This window comes from Brachyhypopomus gauderio, chromosome 18 (genome assembly GCF_052324685.1).
Source record: "Brachyhypopomus gauderio isolate BG-103 chromosome 18, BGAUD_0.2, whole genome shotgun sequence".
Taxonomy (NCBI): Eukaryota; Metazoa; Chordata; class Actinopteri; order Gymnotiformes; family Hypopomidae; genus Brachyhypopomus; species Brachyhypopomus gauderio.
Window position 1 is genome coordinate 18816953 of NC_135228.1, and position 6435 is coordinate 18823387.

The 6435-nt window shown below is 40.1% G+C and overlaps 1 protein-coding gene across 4 annotated transcripts in view; it reads right to left on the minus strand.

Moving 5' to 3' along the window:
• LOC143482042 (5-hydroxytryptamine receptor 4) overlaps nucleotides 1-1206 on the minus strand; it is a 29131-nt gene extending 27925 nt beyond the window's left edge. For all 4 annotated transcript variants that reach the window (XM_076980300.1, XM_076980297.1, XM_076980299.1 and 1 more), the window contains exon 1: nucleotides 1076-1206. The gene's annotated coding sequence lies outside the window, so the exon portion shown is untranslated. The remainder of the gene's footprint in view (nucleotides 1-1075) is intronic.
• Between the last annotated feature and the right edge of the window lie 5229 nt (nucleotides 1207-6435).

Below are 6435 nucleotides of genomic sequence, written 5' to 3' on the forward strand. Positions count from 1 at the left end.
TGCAGGAGCTATAGGTGCACACAGGAAATATGCCATCCTGAAGATGAATTTGTTCGCAAGACTCCTAATTAGTGCGCCACAATAAAGTTCCACTGGTACAGGAAGCCAGATCATAACATCAGAAGTCCACTCATGCTAACTGAACTTAGCACTGCTATTCACAGCAGATGTCAGTTGTGGACAAGAGGTCCGCCATGCTCTCCTAACCCTCATACGAATAACAATAAACCTGACCGTAAACACAAGAACAATAATGTAAACACAATTAATGAGTATCAACCAGTTAATCACCAAAATAAACAGATGTAGAAAACAACGGGCATATAAATTGCTTATCAACCCAGTTAACTTATGGATTTCTATTTTGTCCATACCAGTGTCAGGGTAAGACATACTCCACCTAGGGATTTAAAGGCAGTTGGGAATTTAAGAAAACCAAAGTGGCATAGCTAAAGCACCAGAAAGAGCAGTAACATCTAATGATATGTGTGTCAAAGCTGTGGTCTGGCTCATTTCTTTTCATATATTAAAATTTATATAATTCATATATTATAATTTATTATGTATATTCTAACAAAATGTAAACAAATATTAAAAAATCAAATGTTCTAACAATCCTCTTCAAAGGCATATAAGACAATACGACTTCTGAGACTTTACTGTCACAAGTTGCCTAAGTAAGCAGTTAGATTCCATTATTTTCAAATCAAGCCATGGACTCGCAACAAATGCGTAACAAAACCATTATTGTATTATTGTATATACAATATTAATTACATGGAGGTGACTGCGACCTGTTTATTCATACACCTTTTCGGGTTGTATCTGCTGATTACTTTAATTTTAACAATATATAGATATTGCATCCATAAGTGAATTTTAGGGGGAAAGGATTTTCACCCAAAACGTGTAATTTACAGTGAAACTTTAGTAACTGTCATTATATGAAAAAAATATTTTAAAACTAAACGTTATTTTATATACGTGTTGTTTCTATACTCAGTCATAACTCGTTTAGTATGTGCAGTATACCACCATCCCAAGGTAATCCTTGTACAATATAAAACTCACTCACCCAGGGGTCTCAGTGTCTCAGTGGTCTTCATCCATGAACACGGCATCGTGATCAAGTACCAGTCGTCTCCTTTGCACGCTGTCATATTCCATTTTCGAAGAGGAGTGTTAGGTGATTCTGTAAGGCATGAGACGAAGGTAAGGTGCACGGAGTTTTCATTTGCCTGTAGGCTTGTAATGACTGGAAAAACAGCGCCACCTAATGTTTGACGAAAACGCCTCTGATCATTTTGAAACGAGACATCAGTCGCATGACAGGAGAAACACTTGAGTACGAAGCAGCTGTGAAGAGTGGATGGAATATTTAATGCTGCATACATAAATCTCTTTTAATTCGAATTCCGTTTTCGTCCAAGTTTCTCTTAAAAAACAAAACGTGTGCTTTCTATTTTTTTAACAGTGCAGTAAGCCTATTAGTAGGTTTTGTGCATTTTTCACCAGTGCACATTATTTGTTAGATTAGTGCTTTGTGCCTTACCCACCATCAAAGTCTTTCATTCTTGTTTTGAAGGCTCAAAGTGCAATGTGCCATGACACACACAAATGAAGGCTACTCAGAGAGACTGATATGAAACAGGAGCCATTTGCTTCACTCTTATCATCTCTTGTTCCTATTCCTTCTAAATTTAAACTGATGTGAACCACTATGAACAGCTCCCTTTCAACTGGGTTTTATCGTAGAGGTGCTGTAGTCAATTCTCTCCTTATAAAGCAGTGTTTTCCAGCCTGGTCCATAGGGACCCCTACACCGTCCACATATTTCCTATATCCCCAGTCCCAACATTCCTGAACCAGAGATCAAAACCACTGAATCCTTGGGCAATTGGGCTTGAAGTTATGATTGAGCAAAAATGTGGACCGGGAGATGTCCAGGAGGAGTGGGTTGGGAAACATTATTATAAGGCAAATCTTGGTTCCATTATTATCAAATATGATTATCAAGATTTCAGTTTAAGTTTCATTTTTGTTTATTTGTTTCAAAACTTGTGCTGTAAGATGTTTCTTAGCCATAATGATGATAGTGCTTGTACACCACAAATCTCTGTACAAGCTTTCATCATCGTCCTTCTTAGATGGGTATTTTTACTTTTCTGTCATCTCATTATGCTCACATTGAGATCTTTGTTGTTTTAGCAAAAACCCCATCAATAAAAGTTACTTAGGATTCATAGTAAATTATTTCCAAGTATTAACAAGACATTTTCACCTCAGCAGAACGCTTAAAATAATTTCTCATGTTAAAGTCTAAAGGACTACACAGCATTTGGAGAGCACGAGTGGAAGAATCGAGAGGCGTAGCGTAGAAGGTCGCAGTGTCAATGTTCTGATGGACTCTTCTGAAGTGGGAGCTGTTTGGGTTCTGGTCTGATGCTCTTACATCCCCCTTTGATTTACTCATTTAACTCTTTCAGCCATTTTAGCCCTTTTCTAACAAGAGCTCCATTCACTCTTTTGCCACTTTTAAAAGCTTAATAATACTATTAATAGTATTATTAGTAGTATAACATTATTAATAGCATCATTAATAGTATTATACAATTCATTTAATAGATAAGACTAGATTAGATTTGATTGGATTAGATTAGATAAGATTAGATTTGATTTGATTTGATAGATTAGATTAGATTAGATTAGATTAGATACAACTTTATTGATCCCTTTGGGAGGGTTCCCTCATGGAAATTAGGATTCCAGCAGTAGCACCATTACAGTACAAAAAGAATAGAGAAGGCAGAAAGGTAATAGTAATAGAAATATGAAAAAGGCTATATGAAAAAGTCCAGCAGAACAGTAACTAATATTACTTACTATTATGTAACTTTCAACAAATGTTGACAATACTATAACAATAGGCTGCGTATCCTTTTGAAAAGCAAGCAAGTGATTTGAGATTAATTTTAGAATTTCAGGGACTTCAAGCACTGAACTGTCCAACAGACTCTATGCATTTGATTAGTTAACCGGAGTCAATCATTTATATTTAGTGAATCAATATCCTTTAACATCTCAATATGCCATGTGGTCTATTTTATAATAGTATAATATATATCATAATTTACAAACAAATACATTATTATGAATTTTGTCACTAATTATTTTGAATTTATTGCTGTAGCTATTAAGTACCTGGGCTCAATTTCTTTAGACAGGTTAAGGGAACCATATTGCCTCTGATTCTATTTCAAATGTGAGTTGGCATTGTAAGCTGTCAGAGCTAACGAAATGGTGCAAACATTTAGCACAGCAAACATGACAGTTCAAACTTACCACATATCACCACTAGGTGGGGCAGTCATACAAAACATTTCCTCAGGTCTGAAGGCTTGAAGAGATTTCAGTCTGTTATAGCCGGAGAACATGACCGTCATCAGAATTGTTTGTTCTTTTAAAGCAACACGTAAAAATAACCTGCAGTGCATATAGAATAACTTTATTATTGTGTTTGATAATTTAGATGTTTTTAGATGTCTCGATGCTATAAAACTTCTATTGAACAGTTTGATGTATTTGCAGTTGAAGAGTCCTGCTGCTTGTAATTCTCACTCGCACATTTCTACAGTGACCCGTGTGTCTTGCATCTCTTACACTCAAAACTCATTAAACAACTGTTATTATTAATTAATTACATCATCAATCCTTGTTATATGTTTTTATTTTAATGCCACACATCCTAATACAATAAGCCTTTTTTTTTGGGGGGGGGGGGGGAATCCTGGGTTTTGGAGTTTAACATTTCTCAACAACATTAACAACTTTAGGACATGTCAAAAGGACAATGTTGTGGGTTCTGGCCATGTGTTTGTTTCCCAGCTGGGAGCTCTAGGCAGTGAAGGAGTCTGAGCTATCTGGCCACCTTTCAGAAGTGCCTGATTAAACAGAAGGTGTAGGTCTAAACCTGTCTGACCTTTATTCAGAGAGATTTACTGCTTCTTACAGCTCCGATGTTTATTTTATGGTTTGTGTTATTGTTTTGTTATGTTACTTTGTGAAGCATATGCCCTCCTTTGTTATTGTAAATGAGATGGCTCTTTGACTTTACTGCAGTTGCTGTTAGGTTGTTGTTTGACCTAACTTGTATTTGTGTAGGTCATTGATTTTACTGCCACTGATTGAACTGTTCATGTTTGTTCAATATGCTGTGATGTGTGTGTGTGTGTGTGTGTGTGTGTGTGTGTGTGTGTGTGTGTGTGTGTGTGTGTGTGTGTGTGTGTGTGTGTGTGTGTGTGTGTGTGTGTTTGGGGGAGGGGCACAATAATAACTGAAATGAGTTGTTCTGAATGATTTGTATGAAAAATAAAAGCTATCAAAAACCGTGACGTTATCTCAGCAGTCGGGGTGAAGATGTGCTCTGACAGGCAAGATAATGTTTTGACTTATCGGTATGGAAACTGTTCTGATCAATCAGCAAGGGACTGAAGACCCAGTGATGCCAGAACAATCTGATTGGAAGTGTTGTGATTAATCAAGGTAAGCAGGTGATCACAGATTAATATTTAATAGAGCTGTTAGGAATATTAATATACACCAGAGAATGAGTTGTCAAGGTGATGGAGGAATTTTTCAGAGGTTTACACACAGCTCACATATAACAGGGCAATGTCTGTTACCATCAGACTGTGTGATAGTGGATATTATTCATAACAATCAACAGTGGTGTGGACACACAGTATGTTGTTATATTTCTGACCAGGGCTGGTTCTGTGTATCAAAAGAAAAATATGGAATTGACATTATACTTGCCACACATTGTTTACATTAAACCATGACATGCAGTTTTGTGTACTACAGATTATGTATGTGAGATCTGATTCACCAGGATATTTACAAAACTCTCATCAGGAAGTTCTGGAGATGGTTGGCATGATCATGTGGCACCTAGAGGAAATTTCCATTACTTGCTAGAGTACTCGTTGAGTTTCTGCTGGCCTCTCATGACACCTTGCAGAACCAGATTTGCAATAATGATGAACAAGCAGGAATTTCAAACAAACAGGTTGGAGAACCAGTCTTTCTACAACGGGCCTCCAGACTCTGCAGAAGGTAAAGAGAAGACAACTAATGCTTGATGAGTCAGGACTAAACAGCCGAACCAGGTCTGGGATGAGCTGGTTGATCAGGAAGGGGATTCCAACCTCTCCATCCTGCACTCTGAAGACGAGCAGGCCGGGAAGCGTTGTTCGGGCCCGGCTGGTGTCATTGTGCCATGCTGGATGTGCCGCCCACGGGTGCAAGGATGGCACAGATCACACGGCCTTCCGTGATGGGGGGAGAGAGGGTGGGAGGAGTCCATTCAACACCGGCGCTGAAGCTGCTGTTCCATCGCTTGGTTTCCATCAGCACGGCTATAGCGAGATGACGATCTGGAAACTGTGCTGGGGGGAGGGTAGTTGGGGGGGGGGGGGGGCAATTGATGTTAAATATTCATGATTTGTGCCCAGGGGCCACTTTCCCTGCTCACCCTTTTCCTTTGTGTGAATAATGCATGGATCGGCGTGTATACCAACTCCTGGGCTATGATCGGAAACTCGCTGTTCTGTGACGTGTGTTTTAGCCGGGTGACACGGGGCCACAGACAGGAAGCACGACTGCGGTATCACTCTCCACCACCCTGGAGTCACGCAACCGCTCTTCACCGGAGCCGCTCTAAATCACGCACCGCGGAGGGCCCGAGGAGAGAGATCCTTCAGGCGGGGCCGGACGCACGGCAAGCGCGCTGCTTCGAAGCCCCCCGGGGAGGTTGTTGTGTGGGAGGAACGGTGGAGACGTGGGGCTGTGAATGTGCCCAAGCACTCAGAGACTCCCGTGCTTCAGAATGGAACATTAACCTGGTGGAGGTCAAGGAACCAGCGCCCTTCTCGCTTGGACAGCAAATCAACTTTCCACGGCCGCCACTCTGAAATGATCAGTCCCGCCCGGCCCGGTCACGTTCACGTTCCCTGGTCTACTTCTAGCACTGAGTTAATGGTTAACTCTCTGAGAGGGTCTGCAGTTTGAACACCCTCTCTGTCTTTAACCAGTGTTTTTGTTTATGTATTATTGGCATATCGCCAAGTCCTGGGGAATGTCTGGCCTTATACTGACATCTAATAGGGTTATACATAAAACATCAACCTCTGCCTCCCTGTGTGTGTCACTGTGAATAAGTATGAACCCTAGTGAGGTGCCCACTACAGACTGGCTGTAAAACTCAATTTGGTCACATTTCTCTTAGCTGAATGTATTCATATTATCAATGTTTAAACTGAAAGCCGGCGTGCAATCATCTTATCATCAGCAATATACCTGCACTAGTGCAGCACTAAAGGTAGGCCATGGGAGACCATCACAGGAGGCAGGGTTTTTTTTCCCAACAAACTACTC